The 20028-nt window shown below is 39.8% G+C and overlaps 1 protein-coding gene across 7 annotated transcripts in view; it reads right to left on the bottom strand.

Moving 5' to 3' along the window:
• DAB1 (DAB adaptor protein 1) overlaps positions 1-20028 on the bottom strand; it is an 833814-nt gene that overhangs the window by 447672 nt on the left and 366114 nt on the right. For all 7 annotated transcript variants that reach the window (XM_048498960.1, XM_048498957.1, XM_048498955.1 and 4 more), the window contains one exon: positions 7358-7434. The gene's annotated coding sequence lies outside the window, so the exon portion shown is untranslated. The remainder of the gene's footprint in view (positions 1-7357; positions 7435-20028) is intronic.

Raw genomic sequence — 20028 nt, 5'->3', positions numbered from 1 at the left:
GCCACAAACGTTGCTGGAAGTTAAAACATAATGGTAAACAATATGGCTGATCAAAACCAACACTGTGCCACAATTATGGCTGGAAGTGCATATTAGTTGAATGTTGTTGTTGTCATGAAGTTCCACCCAGCTGGCAGAATATCTACTTTCCAACTTCCAGGTTTCCCCCAAAGTTCAGACTTAAACCTCTAATACATCAGCCCTGCAAGGTTGGCTTTATATCAATGTAGGTAGAGTGATACTGGGTTCTTGCAATTTGGAAATCATTAGAAAGCCCAAATTATTTCTTAAGATTTATTTTTCTTAGAAGAGAATGGAACACAAGAACAGGAAACACAGGCCCATTATGGTAGGCGTACCTTGATGCACTTCTCTGTGCAGTGGGCTTGTAGTGGGCTCTCCTTGCATTTCTCTGTTTACACATAAGGAGGCACTGAATCCTGCCATGAAGCTTTTCTGCAACAAATTCTCACAGGCCTGGTTAACTCTGCCCATCAAGTAATCCTTAAAGGCACAGATCTCATTACACCCAGTAGTCAAGATAGCTGGGTTAGCCCTTTAAACTGCACTTACATCAATATTACTGTTCCAAAAATAATCTCCCCTCCAAAAAATGAAAGAGGCAAAGCAATTCCCTGGACCACAGACTGCTAAAGAAGGACACCATCCTAGTGCTACTATACTCTCTCCTTTCCCTCCTCTCTCTCACACACACTTCCTGCTGTTGCTACCAGAGGACAGAGAGGCTTGTTATATCCAAGCACTTTCTGTTATTATTATACCAATATGAGAATGTAGAGGTTGATGTGTTTTGGCGAAGTTCCTGTGAGTGAGCTTCTTTTCTGTGACTTGAAGGAGCCGGTAACATGGAAGTGGAGATGAGGGGGAGGCAAGGGATCAAGTATGGATGGCAGCATGAGGGAGTGGGAAAGCTGGCTGTGGACAGAGGGAGGAAGATGTTTGGGGCAAAGCTGTGCTCACTGGCAAATCTGTCCCGCTGTGGCAGTGAAGCAAATCATGCTAGAAGTGGTCTCATGTAACATGGAAAGAATGGAAAATGAAAGTGGGGCTTGAGGAAATACATCCGTACAAGAGAACTTGCCGCAATGGACATTTGTCCTCATCACACAGGGGACACCTTGCACATAATCAGTCACAACCAATAAAACAAAACAAAATGTACTTAGTCCCCACTTTGGTGCTAAATACACATACCCTGCTCAGGCAGGCAAGACATATAATTTCCATGTTGCTGACTATCAACCTCAATCGGTTCTCTAGTCCAAACCTTTGGCTGTGTCTACAGACCACCCTGGTCTGCAGTGTCCTCATCTCCCATCCAAAAAAACCAAGTTCATCCATTACTTTCATATTAAAGCCCAAGCCAATCATAACCCTCTTTCATAGGTGTTTTGACTAAGGACTCAGTTCTATGATAAGTGACTCAGCACTCCTGAGACCTGCCCAACAATTAATTAATTTTACTGACTGAACTACCTACAAATGACTCTCACCCTCTTGTTTCCACAATTACCTTGAAAACCAAGAAGACGTCACTTTCAAGAAGGCAAATTTTCTGATAGTCATGTCCATTGACCTCCTTCCCATAACCAGGCTCAGGGTTACAGAAATCAGGTTTACTGCATCAAAGAACAAACTGGCACACTACAAAGGTTTTGTCAAATCTAGCATTCACATACCCAGTAGCAACCTAAATGCCCCAGCCAAGCACCCCTCCCCTAATGGTCATTCTCTAAAACAACAGCATTCTGAGAAGATCAAAGCAAGCTGCTACACAGCTCCTCTCCAAGGTTGAAGCCTGATAAAGAACAGGTGGTGTCTGACAGGTCTGGGAAGAGTCTTTATTGCAATCTAAACAAAGCAAAGCATAGGCAACAGTATCTCCTGGGCGGTCATGGGTGATGGCAAGACACAACAGCTTGGGCTTGACAAAGGAAACAATTCAGGAGCAGAAAGCAGAGCAAATGAGGACACCGCACACTTCCCAAAGAAAAAAAAATCCAAACCAGGTGTCATGGATGCTTGGGCATAATTGATGGTAACTCTTAGTAATGTGCAACAAATGCCTTGCAATTCAGCCTTAACTGCTTACCCAGCTACGGTCTGTTTGAGTTACAGAGTCACTGCCATATGCATTTCTCTCACTCAAGAGAAATGCTTTTATTCCTATGGAGAGTTTGTGCGTGCGCACAGCTGTAATGTTGGTAACCCTTGTGAACTTTTTCAAAATATTTCATTAATATGATTCCTGTCAGTCTGAGATGTAGGCTCATTTCAAAACTCTAGGTGGGTAAAATAACCCGTTTAAACATGTATTGACTTCCAGCCATTAAGCAACAAGATATTCTGTAGAAGCGATTAGATTTTAAAAAAGGCCACATGTGGAAATGTTACTTTCTGTCTGTCCTGCTGGGAGAATATACAAAGAACAGCAGTGCACCAGGAATGAAAACTAAATGGATTTATTTTCACAATGGAGCTTCATGTCATGTAACAAGTGCACTTGAGCTTGCAAGAAAGATAGCAAACTTAAGGAGGGCAAAATGTGGGATTTGGTCCAATGTGAATAAGCCCATTTCCACAGGCACATGTGCCTAACCTGCTTTAACTTTATTTTTAAAACTGTAATGTTTTGATGACATTTGGAAAATGTTTGCTGTTACTACTTTCTCCAAAGAAACCTCCCCCTTCTCTCAAAGCTTCAGCAAAAGGCAGTGTTCCATCTGCTTTCTGGATAATACAAGCAGCAGGACATAAATAATTTACCAACAATTCTAAGTCAAGCATGGTATGTTTGTTACAGACTAAATGACAGAGAATATTATGCTGAGGAGAATGCACCATATTTATAGCCATTAAATATAAGATAAAATTAAAAGGCTAAACAAACACCAGAAAAAGAATAAGATTAGAAAAGTTACAGAGGTACAGGATGAGTTGCCATTCTCCCTATGTGTCCTGGAGATCTCTCACCATTACAAATGATCTTCAGACTACAGAAATCAATTCTTAGGGAGAAAATGGCTGCTTCAGACATTGGACTCTATGGCATTAGACCCTGCCGAAGTCTCTCCCCTTCCTTAACTCTGTCTTCCCCACACTTCACACTCAAATTTATTGGAATTTCCTAATCTGGAACTGGCAACCCCAGCTGCAAGCTTACTCAAAGGATTATGAAGGGGAGGAGCCGGCAGGCCACGGACTGCACTTAAGCCAATCTTTTGGCCGGTATAAGTCTTGTGCGGCTCATAATGGCTTCTCAATGGCAGGGAGGCTTTTTTTACTTCCCCATGATGCTGGACAGTCTCTTTGGGGATGGCAGCCAGGCACAGCCATGGCACTGTGGTCAGGCACCTGGTTCATGGTTGGGGCTGTTGGTCTATATTGTATTCTGCTTGGATTTATTTATTGTTTTTATTTGCAAACTACCTTGAAAGTTTGGCAGTAAAGCAAGATAAACAACTGAAAATATAAATAAATATAGAAACAGAAATATAGAGCTGGAAGGGACTTCAAGGATCATTTAGTCCACCCCCCCACCCCCCCCACCCCCACAAACAATGCAGGAAATTCAGAACTACTTCTTCCCAGTCCCTCAATGATCCCTGGTCTATGCCCAGAGGAAGGCAAAACAAAATAAAACCTCCAGGATTCCTGACCAATTTGGCCTGGAGGAAAATTCCCCTGGACCCCTAAGTGGCAATTGGTATTACCCTAGTTTTTTGAGAAAGGATCATGAGACTCGAGAACTAGCTCATCCCTTCCTACCCTCTCTCTCACAATCTGCCTAAATTCATAGTGGGTCACAGAATCACCATTACTGTCAGATGGCCATCTAGCTTCTGCTTAAAATCCTCCAAAAATGAAGCCTGTTCCATTGAGGAACTGCTCTGTCAGAGAGTTATTTCTAAAGTTTAGCTGAAAACACTTTTGATTGCATTTCAACCCACTAGTTTTAGTCTGGCCTTCTGGGGCAATGGAAAACAACTCAGTTCCATCCTGTATATGACTGCCCCAGTCACATACTTGAAGATGGCTATCATATCACCTCTTAGTGATATACACAGCTCTTTCAACCTTTTCTCATCTGGATTCTTCACCAACTTTGTTTCTAATTATGTCTGGACACATTTCATCTTGTCACACTGCTGACACATGTTCAGTGTATAATCTAGTAAGACTCCAACATTCACATGCACTATTGCCAAGACAAGGTTCCCCACCCTATAATTGTGCATTTTCTTTTTCCTATCTAAATGAAAATCTTTATATTTATCTCTGTTGAAATTCATTTCATGAGCGTTAAGATCATCTTGAACCATGATTCTGTCTTCTTTGGGATTTGCTACCCCTCCCAAATTAGTATCATTGGCAAATTTAACGAGCACCCCTTCTATTCCTTCATTCAAGTCACTTGTAAAGATGCTGAATAACATAAGGCCTAGGGCAGATCTCTGAGGCACTCCACTTGTGTCACTTCTGTCCAAGGGGATGAGGAACTATTACCAAACACATTTTTGGTATGATCTGTCAATCTGTTACAGATCCACCTAACAGTAATAAGATCCAAATTACATTTTCCAGTTTGTCATCAAGAATATCACAAGAAACCTTATCAAAAGCCTCACTGAAATCAAGATAAACTATGGCCACAGTTTCCCCCGATCCAACCAAGTGACACTCCCCAAAATGGACATAAGATTAGTTGGACATGACTTGTTCTTGAGGAACCTGTGCTGACCATCTTTTCTAAATGCTCAAAGACTGACTGTTTGATGATTTGTTCTAAAATCTTTCCAGGTATGTAGGTCAAGTTGGCAGATAATTAATTACCTGGATTCTCCTTTTTTCACCTTCTTGAAGATGGAGACAACATTTGCCTACCTCCAGTCTTCTGGCACCTCACCTGTTTTTCAAGAATTCTCAAAAATCACTGAGTCTCCAAAAGTACATCAGAAAATTCCTTTTATACCCTTAGATGCAATTAATCTGTCTTTGAGGACTTAATTTCGTTTAAAGATGCTAGGTGTTCATGTATCACCCCATGCCTATCCTAGGCTGCAATTCTCTTCCCTTGCCATGCGTTTTTTGCCAGGTTGAGCACCATTTCCTTTGCAGGAGAAGACTGAGGCAAACTAAGAATGGAGTAGCTCTGCCCTCTCTTCATCATCTGTTAAATTTCCACTTTCTTGACCCACTTCCTTATTCTTTTTCTTGCTCTTAATATAACCAAAGAACTCTTTTATTGTTGTTGTTGTTTTTAGCACAACATTGGCCAGCGGAATTGCAAGCAAAAGTCCCAAGAATAGTCTGGAAGTGTCTTTTACTTATTTTATTGTTGAAGTTAAAAAAATTCTGATCTTGCCCAGTCCTTGGATCAAAAGTTTGCTTATGTTATACAAAAGTAACATACACAAAAGAATAAGTTATTTTAAAAAGGATAGAGAAAGATTTATGCAGTTATGATATATGAAGATAAAGCAAAGACAATGAAGTAACAATATACTATTGTATCCCAATTCATTATGATAGTCTATTGTGGGAACTATCAAAAGACAGACTGTGGAAATACTATATTGTAGGGAGTGGTGAAGGGGAATATTAGGAAATAAAGTAGGTTCCAATGGTTCTGAGTATATAATGTAGGATTCCAGTCAATAATAACAAATTAATTCTTCCAGCTATACTTTATATATTATCTAGTTTACACAGAGACCTTCCCTCAACACTTCAGTGCATTATCACTCTCTTTTATTGGCATATTATCAATCGCTGTATTGTGCAATGTGCATTAAGTTCATTCTCATGATGCATTCATCATTATTTCTGCTTGTTAGCACTACTAAATTATAACACAAGGATATGTTCATCTTCCAGCATTGTCTCATGCATCATGAGCTCTGTTGGTCAGAATGCCAGATTCATTATTGATGAGGTGAAACAAGCTGATGTTGGCTGCTTGTCACAAACATGACTTCCTTAAACAGAGGTACCTTATATAAAGGAAATTGTATGAATTCTACATGTTCATAATGTGTGAGAAAAGCAAATGCCCATGTAAACATGTACACAGATGACAAATATATAATTCATCACATGGAAAGCATGAGACATTCATGACATTTAATGTTTCCTGATCAGCAAAGAATGCAATTATAGCCAGTTTCAAATTTATAGACATTTAAAATTTAGGAAAAAAAATTCAATATAAAAATAAGAAGAACGACATGAAATACCGTGACTTAAGGGTAATTAACATTATCTCACCCATTTAACACTAGTATTTTATACCCTTAGCATTTCTTTCAATTTTATGAGGAAACAAGAAAAAATAGTGCTTTGCGGTTCCTTTATGTCTACTTATTATAGAGGCAACATGACATGAGCACATCAGTGTATACTGAGCAAGAGTCAAATGATCTGTTCCAGATGTAAGTGGAGCTACAACTTATAAATTACTTCTGTTTTTAAGCAACTCTCTAGTTAACTTCTTTTTCCTGGAAAAAAACCCCTTCATTGTCATTTCCTTTTTTTTGCATGGTTGGACTTTTATTGTTGTAGCAACTTTGTCTTTGTGGGGTTTACTAACTTCATCTTAGCCTGAGCACTTTCTGACTCCTCTACCATAATGTGAGAACATAGAATCAAGGATCTTCCTCACAGTGACATTCATGAGCCCCAGATGGCTACTAGAATTCACATATCTCACTTTAAGAAAGATCTACAAGTTTTCCCTGTTACAATAGAAGTAGGACTTATTTATTCTTCCTCTGTTGCTGCTCTTTATAGCATGATAAACATTAAAAAAAACTCAAAAACACTTATTTCTCATTGTAGGGCAGTTACCTCAGTTTATGCTCTTTGACTACAGGAAAGCCAGGCAACAGGTATAGAGGGCATGAATTTATATGAAACTTGGACAAGAGTAATGTTTCAATTCAACATTCTGAATGTTTATACCTATAATGTGAGTCACAGTAAAGATATATTGAACAAGTAGGATCACTAGGTCTGCCACATGTAAGTGTGGAAGATGAACTCTGTACACATCACAACATTTTCTGTTAATTAGCTTGATTAAAAAGATCCTTTGTATGACCATGGAATATACCAATGGTAACAATTCTGAGATAACCGTTCCATGTAATCAAACTTTTATACAATGTGAAATGTCACCCACTATATCACAAAACCTTTTCTATCAACCAGTAAAATTTTTAAAAACCCAACATAGTATTTTCTCCACCCAGCACACACAAGTGTCTTACTGATATTAGGGACCATTAAAAGAAATACAACCCTTCAAGAACTGTACATTTAAAATATAGAACATTACCTTAATACCTCAGGAAAATCAAATATTTTTCCAGTCATGAAGACTACACCCACTTTGATGTCACCATCTCTTGGTCACTATTTAAAAGAAATAGATACCAATTAGCAATCTGTCTTTTAAATGGTACTTAACTTTGATTTGGTTGGATTGGCTGTATTAAGGATTAAGTGCTGCATGGAGGATTATGGCATGAGGATGTTAATAAACCATGTTAAGAACAACCTACCTGACCATTTGGAACTCTAGTTACCAACTGATAACCTAGTTTTCATGTCAAATGACAAGAAAGCTTAGTTTGTAACAATGATATAAAACACATGAACAAGAATTGCTAAGAGCCATCACAGGCCCCTCAAACAAAGATGTCTCCTGGCCCCTTATACTTTGTAGGTTCAGCCTAAAGATTATATAAAAGCAAAACGTGTGACTTGCCCCAGCACCATGGACTCTTAGAATTTTGTCCCCTGGTGTCCCTTGTTGGCAGATCTTCATGTCAACTGCATCTTGGTCATATCCTCAGTGTAAGTGACGAAGCCATTTTTAACAGATCTTCTATGCTGGCATTTATTTTATTTATTTAGAAAATGTATTCTCTGTGTAAAAAAGTAGATGAATAAAGTTTGTTTTGCCTAGAGATCCCATGCATGTTTCATTTTCCTTTTTCTCATGGGTATGTCTGCAAAACTTCAACAACACAAATATGCACATATTTCAGCTTCTCTAATTGTGACTTCTTAGTTTCACAGACATCCTCCTCAAAACAAAAAAAGGAAAAACAACATGTGTGCAGGATTGCTAGGAAAAACAAACTTCATTCATCTACTTTTTACATGGAAATCATGTGCGGATGAGCTGCAAGCAGAGGAAACCTGTGTGGGGAATCTTCATGGAGAATCTGCTGGAGCACACAAAATGGCAGGAATGATTGGTGAAAATGAAAGTAAGAGGTTTGGGCAGGAGAAATAAAATGTTTCCTGCCTGTTTTTGTTTGCTCAGCAGGCACGAAATGTCTCCAACCCAGGTTGGGGGGAAAAGATTTTGAAAAACCCAGGTTGAGAGAAGAGCAATACTTCTTCAGGATCACAATGTACACCAATGTGTTGTGGGGGGCAATGTGATCTAGTGGTTAAGAGCAATAGACTCTAATCTGGAGAAACGGATTTGATTCCCCAGTCCTCCAAATCAACTGTGGACTTAAGCCTAGTAAACTAGGTTTGTTTCTCCACTCTTCCACATGAAGCCTGCTGGGTCACCTTGGACTTATCACAGTTCCCTCTAAATTCTTTCAACTCCAACTACCTCACAAGGGGTGAATCCCCACTTGAAATTGCAAGCGGATCCAAACCTGTTCCTTGTGAATCCGTTTTCTCCTCATCGCAGTTTCTCCCTCCCCACCACAGCGAGCACACAGCAGACACTCCCGGGTGCAGGCATCGTTGCAATCCCCACAGCCATGTGATCACGCTTCATTGCCCTAATCTGATTGGTCGGTGTTCAGTTGGGCGGGACCTGTTAGCCACTTCAGAAACACTACCCATTTTTACCCATTAAAAAACCTGTGTGAACGCTGAAGGGCAACCACTATGAATACTTGTCATTTACAGTAAAAGCAACTATTTTCCTGAAAGTTTTACTGTTAAATCGGTTACCAGCAGGCGACCGTTTACTTGTATTGCACATGCTCAGAAAGCGTGGATCGATTCCATCAACCCGGAAGTAGACTGCGCAAGGGTCAAATCAATCTGATTTGCTGCGCGAAATGCACGTCACGCTCTGGGGCGGGGAACAACTCCAGGTTCCAAACCTAGTTCCTCCCCTCGGAACAGCCGTAAACTGTGATAACGGGGCCTGAACTACTTGCATCCAGGTTCTGCCAGAATGCGGATTAACAGGGCGAACGAGCGTCAGAAACGGTTGCTGCCACAGAAGTCATGGGGAGGACGTCGATGAAACCGTGTTAGTAAGTGGCCCGAAACCGTGCTAAGGAGGCAGTGGGAATTCGCCCACTGTTTCTGTTGTGAGGAGAGGAAGGGAAGATGAATGTAAGCTGCTTTGATACTCCTTACAGGTTTAGAAAAAGCAGGGTATAAAAACCAATTTTTCTTCTTCTTCAAGGAAAAAAAAGAACAGCTAGATTATTTGCTATTCAAAGTGATGACCTTTGAACAGCAGGCACACTGCAGTTTTATTTCATGACACAGATCTACATATAAAGCCCCAAGGGGCTGGAATGCAGGCATCTCATATATTCACTTTATGGAGAATAACATGAACATAGAACTGCTTTTATTAATTATGAGTTGTGCTACACAATTAAAAAGAAATCTACATTACCTCAGAATATAATGCTATCCATGGTGTTTGTAATTTTGACTGCAATTAACTTGGTGCTAAATTATTTCCCTACTCACCATCTGTAAAGAAAATGTATATTTAACTTATTGCTGTGTTAACTTGACATAAGTGTGGACATACTTGAATGCTTTTAGAACTTACAATTTTTGTCTGTTCCTTTATTAATTAGATGCAGCTGTAATGATGTGCCTCCTCTGCCAAAGTCAACAGGGCCTCTAAGCAAATTTAATTGGAAAAAACATTCTTCTGGTGTTAGAAAATGGTTCCACCTTCACCTGTTCAGATAACTACTAGTGCGTTCGCTTAATTAAGAGAAGCAATTCCATTGGTTGGATTGCATCACATGGGATAGAGTTTAGCTATAATAGAGTAACATGTTATTGAGAAAGGCTATCCATATTGCTACTTTTTGGCTAGCCGTGTTTTGCTTTGAACGTAGCATTCCTACACTTTGGCTTGTCTCCGGATCCACGAAACAAAGGCAAGAGCGGAGATGAATCTTCCAGACTTGACTTTATTGGGACTATCTATTATTCTGTTTCTGACTGCAATTTTTAAACTATTGTTATGTTCCATCTGCACTTGCAGGTATCAATGCTCATGAACTGCTTTGTCTTTCTTTTTAAATAAAGCCAAAAATATTTTATATATTTTCATGTGAGGTGTTTGATTCAAAGCAAGACTCCATGCACCATTTGCCGTGAGTTAGCACTCTGGAATCCTCAGATGTGTAGCGTCAATGGGGACATCCGGGGTGGCTTGTCCCAGGCACCACCACTGTCATCATGTGTCAGGGGCGGGGCTGGGGCAGAGCAGGGGCGGGAGAGGGTGCTCAGGCAGCTCATGCCCCAGGCGCAGTTCCCCCTCCCTTCGTCACTAGGGATCCTTGACACCATCATTCTGTTGATAGGTTGCCTATGACAGTATTCCAAATTATTTAAGAACAGAAGAAAAGCACTGCTGGATCAAACTAGTGGTCCACAGTCCACCATATTTTTGCTATAAACACCACCACAGTTGGTGTTTATAGCAAATTCAGAATAATGGTGGTTGGTGGGCTCTAGTGGTGGATGGTTTCCTAGAGCTGTGCTCCCTGAAGCACAGCTTGGGGAGACTTGAAGAAGAGAAGAGAACAAGCACTTGGATTTATACCTGGTTTTACTCAACCATGAAGAGTCTCAAAGCATCTTAAAAACTCTTCCCTTTTTCTCTCCACAATAGACACCATACTGACTCCTGATGGGATCTGTTTTGGATTAGCTTGAGCCACTTCTGGTCCATGGGCATTAGCTGAAAATGACCCCATTGAAGCCAATCACAGTTGCTGCATGGGTGTCAGATGAGACGTACTAGCCTACGGGTCGGAAGTGATCTTCTGAGTACTTTGGACTCAACCACTTAGGACTTCTCTTAGGATTTATTTGAGCCAGTGTGGTGTAGTTGTTGAGTGGTGGACTCTAATCTGTTGAAACAGGTTTGATTCCCCACCCTCCACATGGGCAGTGGACTCTTATCTGGTGAACTGGATTGTTGTTTCCCCGCTTTTACACATGAAGCCTGCTGGGTGACCTTAGGCTAGTCACAGTTCTTGGAACTCTTTCAGCCCCACCTACCTCACAAGGGGTCTGTTGTGGAAAGAGGAAGGGAAGAAGTTTGTTAGCCACTTTGAGATTCCTTACAGGTGATAAAAACTTCTCCTCCTCTTCTTCTTCTTCATATGAGTGGAATTCACCATCTTATCTGATGAATTGGGTTTGTTTTCCCCTGCTCCTCCACAAGAAGCCTGCAAGATGACTGTTGTGGGGAGGGGAAGGGAAGATGATTATAAGACACTTTGAGACAGGAGAGAAAAGTGGGGTATAAAGACCAACTCTTTTTGACTCAGTACTGGTTGCTTGCTACTGTTCAACAGCAGTCAGCCATTAAAACCAGTATGGTATAGTGTTAGAATTTCAGAAAAGGGTCTGGAAAACCCAGATGGAAATCTCCATCATTGGGGCTTTCCCCACTCACCTTCTGCTGCGCGCCGCTCTCGCGCCCCCTCAGTGCGTGTCATTCCTGGCGCGCTCGCGGGGGTCATCAAAAGGTGCCGTTTCTTCAGCGCCAGGAATGATGCGCGCTGAGGTGGTGCAAGAGCGGCAGCGTCGGGGCGGCTGCGTGGTTGCCGCCCTTGCAAGTGGGGAGCGCCGCTGGACCCTGCACTACTTTCCCTGAGTAGCGCGCAGCAGAAGGTAAGTGGGGAAAGCCCCATTGTGTGGAAGCTCACTAGGTGATCTTGGACCAGTTGCAAATTCCCAGTCTAATTTACCTCACAGGGTTGATAAAAAGATAAAACTGAGTATAGGAGAATCATGTGTGCTTCGTTAGGTACCCATTATGGAAAAAGACAGGGTATAATGGATGTAAATAAATAATAAATGTAGCTGAGGATGAGAGGGGTGGATAAAAAGTAGGTGACTGGGTGAGAAGAAAGCAAGGAAAGAAGCAGGGAAAGGTGAAGTTATGGGGTTTGCCAGGAGGAGGGAAAGAAGAAATAGCATGGGAAGGTGGATACAGGGGAAAGCAAGGTGTTTACCACAAGTTCTTGCAACTTTTGCACTGGGCAACTGGGCCTCGCAACACACAGCTGGTTCTGGTGGCCACCATGTACCTAGGCCATAGATTTCTTGGATGAAGGTTGCTAGGTAAGGGAAGGAGGGAAAGTTGAAGGCAGGGGGCAGGTAAAAGTATGCTGGATGGAAGGTGGGAAGGAGAGAAAAAAGAAGGAAAAGCAGAGAAGAAAGCTGGAATAACCTATGGGGCAATCTGGAAAAAGAAAAAGGAAATTGTGGGGGATAGTTAAACAAGATCACCCAGCCTCCCCACAAGTCCTTGCAGGTCCCCCATTTGTCTTTCCTGTTTGGAAAGATATTCTACCCCCACCCCCAGGATTTTGGAAAATACTGTTTTGTTGTTGCTGCTGTACTTAATTTTCCTGTAGCACATGGAACACAACATTTGCTTGCTCAAGCCATTTCTTTCTTGCTCTTTCTGGCACATTTCAGCATGGTGGAGGTGTGTTAATATGTTAGTTGTGGCACATTCTGCAAAAGCACAGATTAGAACTTATCCTCCCCCCCCCCCCAGTGCACCAACAAATTATGATGTATGGTCTTAAAACTCCATGCAGCAGCCATAGCACACTCCAGACAACCTATTTCAAGGGGATTATACTGCTCTCCTCAGGTAGTTAAAGTTACTGAGCCTTTTGACCTTATGTCCCCTAAGACTTCTGGAAACATAATCACCCAGGAATGCACCACTTCTCATGCATGTCTTATTGCTGAAATAAAAAGGTCAGCCACCCGGAAAACTGATCGGTAGCATCAGGTTCATTTGGCACATAATATGATCAGAAAATAACAAAAATTTAATAAGCTACACTGTTAATTAGTGTATTGTCTCACTGGGGAGATGAGGTACATAAATAAAATTAAGAAGATTAAAGTGGGGCAGAAAAAGGAGGAGGAAATGCTAAACTGGAATAAAAGGCATTTTTCAGGTCATTGGCTTAAACAGAGTTACTTCATGCTAAGAAAATGCTTACATAGGAAAAGTAAATCTAAGACTACTAGACATCCAGAGGCACTCAAGCTGGTCATCACAGCCAGTGGCCTACGGTTTGGTTTTCAATGAGGCTATGAGAACCAGGCATACTGCCTTAGGTCAATGGCCCATCTCCTGCTTATGTCTTTCTCCTTACTCTAGATGTATAATGATAATACAATTTATAGGTTGATGCTACATTATTATGGTGAACAACCTGTGTCTTATTGAATTAATTTAGGCAGCTGGATGTTGTTACAGTAGATTTTGCTGGATTTCTGAGTTGCTCATTCACTAAACATAAATCTCAAACCAAAACTACTAAACTTCACACCAGTTCTTCATGAGAATGCAGGGGGTCTTTGCCTGTGACAAAGTCTACATAAATTTTAAAAAAACCTGAACTCTTATTTTGGGAGTACTTTTCCAAAATATAGCATTAACAAGACAGAATTGGCAAAGTACTGCAATTACTCAAACTATGTCCCTTCCCCCCACATAACAGAATCTAAGCTGCTCGGACTCACATTGAAAAGCATCGGGACTACAAATGACAGATCTATTGCCCACTGACCTGTTGTCTGCGGTCCCAATGCTTTTCAATGAGAGTCCTCTGAGTGATTAAGATTCTCTCATGCTTATCTGCATATCTTCAAAAGTAGCTATTCCGGGGGGGGGGCGGGGCGGGGCAGCAGGAACTACATATTGCTGGAATTACCAGGAAAAGCTCAGTACAACTATATACTTTTAGGGATGAAAAGGTGCCCAGGATCAGAGTCTTCAGAGCAAATGTCCTGGCACATTTCAGGAAATGATAGCAGGGAGAATCTCTTCACCAGCTCACAAAATGTTGAGCGCTGAGGAAACTGACCAGAGAGTGAAATGGTCGTGTGGGGAAAAAATCTCCACATGACAGGCCTCACAAAGAGGCTATGGTTGCCATCTCTAGGGTGGGAAATACCTGGGGATTTTGGGGTGCATCCAGAGATTGGCAACCCTAACGGGTGAATTTGGGTAACAAAATAGATCAATTGGGGGACCAAATGGTAAAAAGGATTGTCTTATTTGGACTCAAATTTTCTTTTATTTCTTCAAAATAATATGAAAAAGAGGAACAGAAGCACTGAAGTCGAATGGTTAAATTATTCTCTCACTTCCTGCTCCAGTATTATCTGAAGGTACAAGGATCAATTTTACTGTTGAACTAAATTAGGTCTAACCCTGTAAAATGCCTAAGAGAGAGAGAGAGACCTCAGTACCTTAGCGTGAAACAAGACAAGATGGAGCTCATGGAGCTCCCACTGTCTTTTGAAAAAGTATGGCTTGTAATTTGTCAGGGAAAATCCTTTTCATGGGTGTCGAGAAAACAGTTACATATAGAGGTATGTTCCATACTGAAACCAATGTAATTGTAGATAAAACAACAACAGTGAATAGGCTTAATATTGGTAATACATTAAATGAACAGTGGCAATAGCAAAGAAAATGACCTGAATTCAAAAATGTATCTTTTGCAAACTCAAATAACCAATACTTTAAAAACAATAACACAACAAATCAATACTTTTAAAATAACTAAAAACTAAAATGAAAAACCTTATCTCTAATAATTCATAAAAAGTTGCTTTTATTGAGTAATGTGTATTGCAAATAAATATTATATTTGTTACTTTTATGAAAAATTAAATCTTTAGCAAGTTGCAGGAATAGCCATGCTGGTAACATGCAATCCTAACAGGAGTTCCAGTAGGAAGTCCTGAAGGGCACACATATTGTGATTGATTAATATACTTAGCAGTAATCTGAGGACCACTAGAGATGCTCTATGCACTAATTTTGCAGTGATCTCCTTGGTAAATAAGGGCCACATGAATTAACCCTTAGGATCATAAGAAAGTAGAATATACAACTTTCATTAACTAGCTAATGGCTCCCATTTTCGACTATCAGCAGTTTCAAAAGAGCGATTACTGTGGGTAATGTTAACACTTAGAAAATTACCATTCTCGATGTCTTTAAATGTGCTGGCAATTCTAATTGTAAGCAGTCTGGTTTCTGAATGCACAACTGAGAAAATAATGAGCAGCTAAATTCAACCCCATGATCTTATGATAGGGAGAGGACAACAGTGGTCCTATTTTCATGTATTTCCATACATAGCTGAACTGATGTATGCTTTCCCAAACAGGCATGAAATATATCAGAAAACTTAAAGGGAACTCATGCATGGTAATGGATAAAATAGAATAGCACTAATAGAACTAATCAGTTTCAGGAAATGATAGACTAACTAAGCTAGAACCGTTTGAAAAGAGCAATGACACATAACTATGAAACAATGCATTTCCGACAGAAAAATGGTTAGGAGATCAAAATGGGCATGTCTTAGCCAAAGTTCAGCATTTTCAAGTTTCAGTTATTTTAATGGGAGGATTTTAGCATATGTTAAATTGTATTATTGAAATCAAAAGGGCTGCAAAGTGCAACATTTGGACAGGATTACAATAAATATTTCTGTATTTAATTTATTTTACAAAATAGGATATTTCTCAATGTAATTTACATTTGAAAGAATCAAATTCCTATATTTTGTCTATATGACGTACCTGTAATGGTTAGAGTATCAGATTAAAATTGGGGAAACCTGGAATTAAACACCTACTCCCCCTTGAAACTCTTTATGTAACCTTGAATCAGTCATTTTCAGTCAGTTTACCTACTTCATGGGGTATTTGGGAGGATTTCTTATTACTGGAAGGAAGAACCATGTATGGTTGATGGAAGGGTAATATTAAAAATTATTGATCACTTATTAATGTAGGCTGAGATTCTTTCAGGTTAAAAGATTAGCTGCTCCAGTATTTTTGATTTTTTAAAAAATTTCTTAACCCTCTCCAATGTGAAAAATATTCTAACTTGATTTACCTATGCCTATGGCCCAAGGGTATCTTAGAATGGTTTGTGCATTTTTCTTTTAAACCTTATACTGAATGTAACTTCAAAATTACCTACTTTATCAACTTTAAACATTAAAAGTAGCTATTTTGTTGACAGTGAAATAAGGGCAGACGAACAAGGTGACATTTTACAGGCAGGAGAGCTAAATAAATATTGTAAAACACTTTATATATTAGAAGTGCTATATCAATGATTGATCAATATATAATAAAATACCTTATTTGTCATTCTTGGCCTAGTTTGATATCTGATATATCTGACCTGAACTAACAAGAATAGTTTTGGAGAGAAAGGACTAGGAAGATTTTCCTTTCCTTAGTGGAGTACTAATATCTTTTGAAATAACTGAATATTTTTTTTCAACTACAGGTAGCATCTGATGAACTGTACATACTGATGTTGTAATGCTGGATGAAATTGGGCACAGATGACCATGTTGCTACCTTGCAGATCTGCTCTATGGGAGCATTCTTAACCAGAGCTGCATTCAAACCCATGCTTTGCACGGAGTGTGATGTGATTCCAGCAGGTGGTAGTGACTCTGAAAGCTTCTGATATGCATTCTCTTAGACATTTATTGAAAGTAGGTGTAGACATTTTGTCCCTTCTTAGTGAAGTGAGGTGGGGGTTCAGACAGCATGATCCTGCATATATAATTCCCCCCCACCTCACTTCCCCAAAGCCTGGGGGCCCTGGGAAGTGAGGTGGGGGGGATACAGCATGATCCTGCATGCACACTTAGTCCCTCATGAAGGATCACTCCCCCACCTCGTAAAGAGAACTGCTGCACTCATCACCAACACCTGTCAAGAGCCCATTGTATTGTTTACCACAATGGGCTTTACTGCTAGTCTTTTATAAAGTATATGTGTCAGCATTTAAAGAGCATATAAGGTATATATGTTAGAAGTGAAAAAAGACCATTTAAAGAATCAATGTTCTCAGTCACACCAAACATCCTTTTCTTTTCCCCCTGTGACCCTAAAGAAGGATTTTGAAGTTTCATACTTGTTAAGTGCTCATAAATGATCCATAGATGTTATAAAGAGAATGCTACAGAAGTGCAAAGTATCCTTTCTGGTATCATTCACTGAACTGCATTTTGCACTCTTTCCAGAGCAGAGTGGCATGCACCTTCATTTTTCAGGAAGAGCGATGGTATGCATTAAGCTTTGAGGCTAACAAGCATTAATGGTGCCATTATTAGAAGATAACGTGCTTCCATTAGCTTATGGAGTCCTGGAAAGGGCACACACGGTGTTTCCTTAAAAACAACTACCAAGCCCCATCCCCCTTTAATTTCTATGTGATGTTCCAGCAAACATTTCTTGTGATGTGAAACTGAGGAACATTTCAAGCTTGGCTGAAATACTATTAAGAAAGCCAAAGCATTAAGAGCATGTTACCATTTTAGGTGATTTAAATAATTAATGGCATGCAGTTTAGCTTACTGTACTTTTCACTTAAATATGCACAATCTCTGCTTTCTGTCCCATTAGTGTAAATTAGGAAGATCTCACTGGGTCAGGAGGGATGTGGCATATATTCAAGGAAAAACCAAACATTTATTTATCTTTTTTGTGTCCTGATGACTTAGAGTGGCATATAACATTACTGTTTTTAAAAGACAAGGTTTCTCTCCTAAATAATTCAGTATGAAGTAGACACTAGCTAGTCAGAGGAATTGTGGTGGAAGAAACAAGCATGGCTTCAAGATCCTCCAAGATAAAGCTGGCACAAAAAGATGGAAACTGGAATTTTTATAGCTTTTATTTTTCTTGGTGGTGATAGGGCAATGAATAGCTTTCACTACAAATAAAGGATAAATATTCCTTTTCATGAATCTGGTGTCTTATTATGGTCAGTTACCTGCCAAACATCAAAGCCTAACTTGCCTCACAATTATTAAATTGCAAGGAAAAATGTGAGACTTCTTGCTGGATTTAATTTGCTTCAACAGGGAAAAATTTGCAAGGCTATCCCAGACATTCAGGGTAAATTTAGGAGGTGGTGTGGGAAATGGCTCATCATCAAATAAGTGAAATACTAGAACAAAATGTTTTTTAACTGAAAAACAGAGATCTGCAGTTAGAAATGACAAAGAAGTGACAGATTCTTAATGCTGTTAGGAATGGTAACTAGAGAATGAACTCCTGATTGAAGTCTAGTGACATGGGACTTAGGCCACATTAATAGATTCCACATCCCAGTAGTGGAATTGAAGCATCCGCAGGACCTGTTTTGCAGAAGCTGATATTTAGTATTCTTCATCATGTCTCAATTCAGTCTTCTGTCACCTTTCTTATGGAATTGTATGGAGAGCGTTTTCATTAGGGAAGTTAAAACATCTAAAATGTTTGAGTTGAAGCCTTTTTAAAACATCATACTCGGATCTGATTACCTGATGCTTGTGTGTTATATTTGATTACTTTAGCCCAATGGGAGACATGGCTCTACTTTCTAAAAATAAAAACAAAAGTCAAGTGGCATCTTAAATAGACTGACAACATTTATTTTGGTATGAGCCATCTGAGTAACACTTTATTAATTCACACACAACTATTAATGCTTGTGTAACCCCTGTGTCAGAATGGGATGACCCAGAAAGGGGTGGAGTCTGAAAAGAAGCAGAATGCTGCAGAACTCATGAGGTTGGAGGAAGCAAGGCTACCAGGCTGGGACCTTGATTGATTTTATTAAGCCCTTAACACCTTGTTTAAGGTAACTGCAATGTTGTGGGGAACTAGTGGGAAGGAGTTTATTTTTTTTTGCTATATTTTAAATGTTAGAATTTATTGTTTCAGGGTTTTGTGTATGTAAATGGTGAGGATTTCTGGGAACCTTCATCATCTTAGATCCCGTTCCACACCAAGCTGCTATGAAGTCTTCAAAACCAACCACCAACAAAGAAAGAATTGGACTTAGCAATATCAATGGAGCTATTAATATATAAGGACTTGATGCAAACCTGAACCAGGACCTTGAATTGTAAATGTTAAATGTTGATGTTTTAATGTTATTTTGTAAAGAGAAGTAAGCTGTTTGTTTTAAATTTTGGTTCTTTGCTAACTCTTCAGAAATACTGCCCTTACAGAACCATCCCACAAGCTGAGGTTACAAATTAGGTAACCAAGCGTGGGGCTTGGAAGTGAGATTGCAAATATAAATTGCTACCCAATGGAAGTGTGTGCAATAAGTTGGGGTTTGATCCCCATAAAACTATCTTGTTATGTGAGCATAGAAGTTCAAAGGGATGTTAATAGGGATATTCCCAACATACTGTGGAAACTTATGGTGCAATTGCTAAAAATGCACAGGATAAAGGGCAGAGGAAAGACAGCATGTTGCTGTGTGAATTTGAAACACATAATTCTGTTTGCAAGATAGTCAACCAATGTATAAACTGTAAGTTACAAAGGGAAATGGGATGTAATCCCTATTGAGTGCAGAGTTTGCAACAGTTGGTTGGGAAGAAGCAAAAACCTGTGCACAGGGAGAAAAAGGAACACTGTTTGGCAGTTCCATGAAGGAAGGGATTCCAGATTTGCAACCTCTACCCCTTTTGCAAGCTCATCCTCCTGGATTGCAACAGACTGCTAGAAAGTTTTGCAAACTGCCAGTACAGCTAAGTTTAGCAGTAGATCTGGAGTTGCAATTAAAAGAAACATTTTCTGGTATTTTACCCTAAAAACCAGCAGAGGAAATAAGATACTCAGTTTGGCTGAGTTCATGCAAGAAGAGAATTGAGAATTACCAGATGACAGTGTTCCTGA

The sequence above is a fragment of the Sphaerodactylus townsendi genome, linkage group LG05 (genome assembly GCF_021028975.2).
Source record: "Sphaerodactylus townsendi isolate TG3544 linkage group LG05, MPM_Stown_v2.3, whole genome shotgun sequence".
Classification (NCBI taxonomy): domain Eukaryota; kingdom Metazoa; phylum Chordata; class Lepidosauria; order Squamata; family Sphaerodactylidae; genus Sphaerodactylus; species Sphaerodactylus townsendi.
Note: the sequence above shows the minus strand (reverse complement) of the source record. Positions and strands in the feature narration are given on the sequence as shown.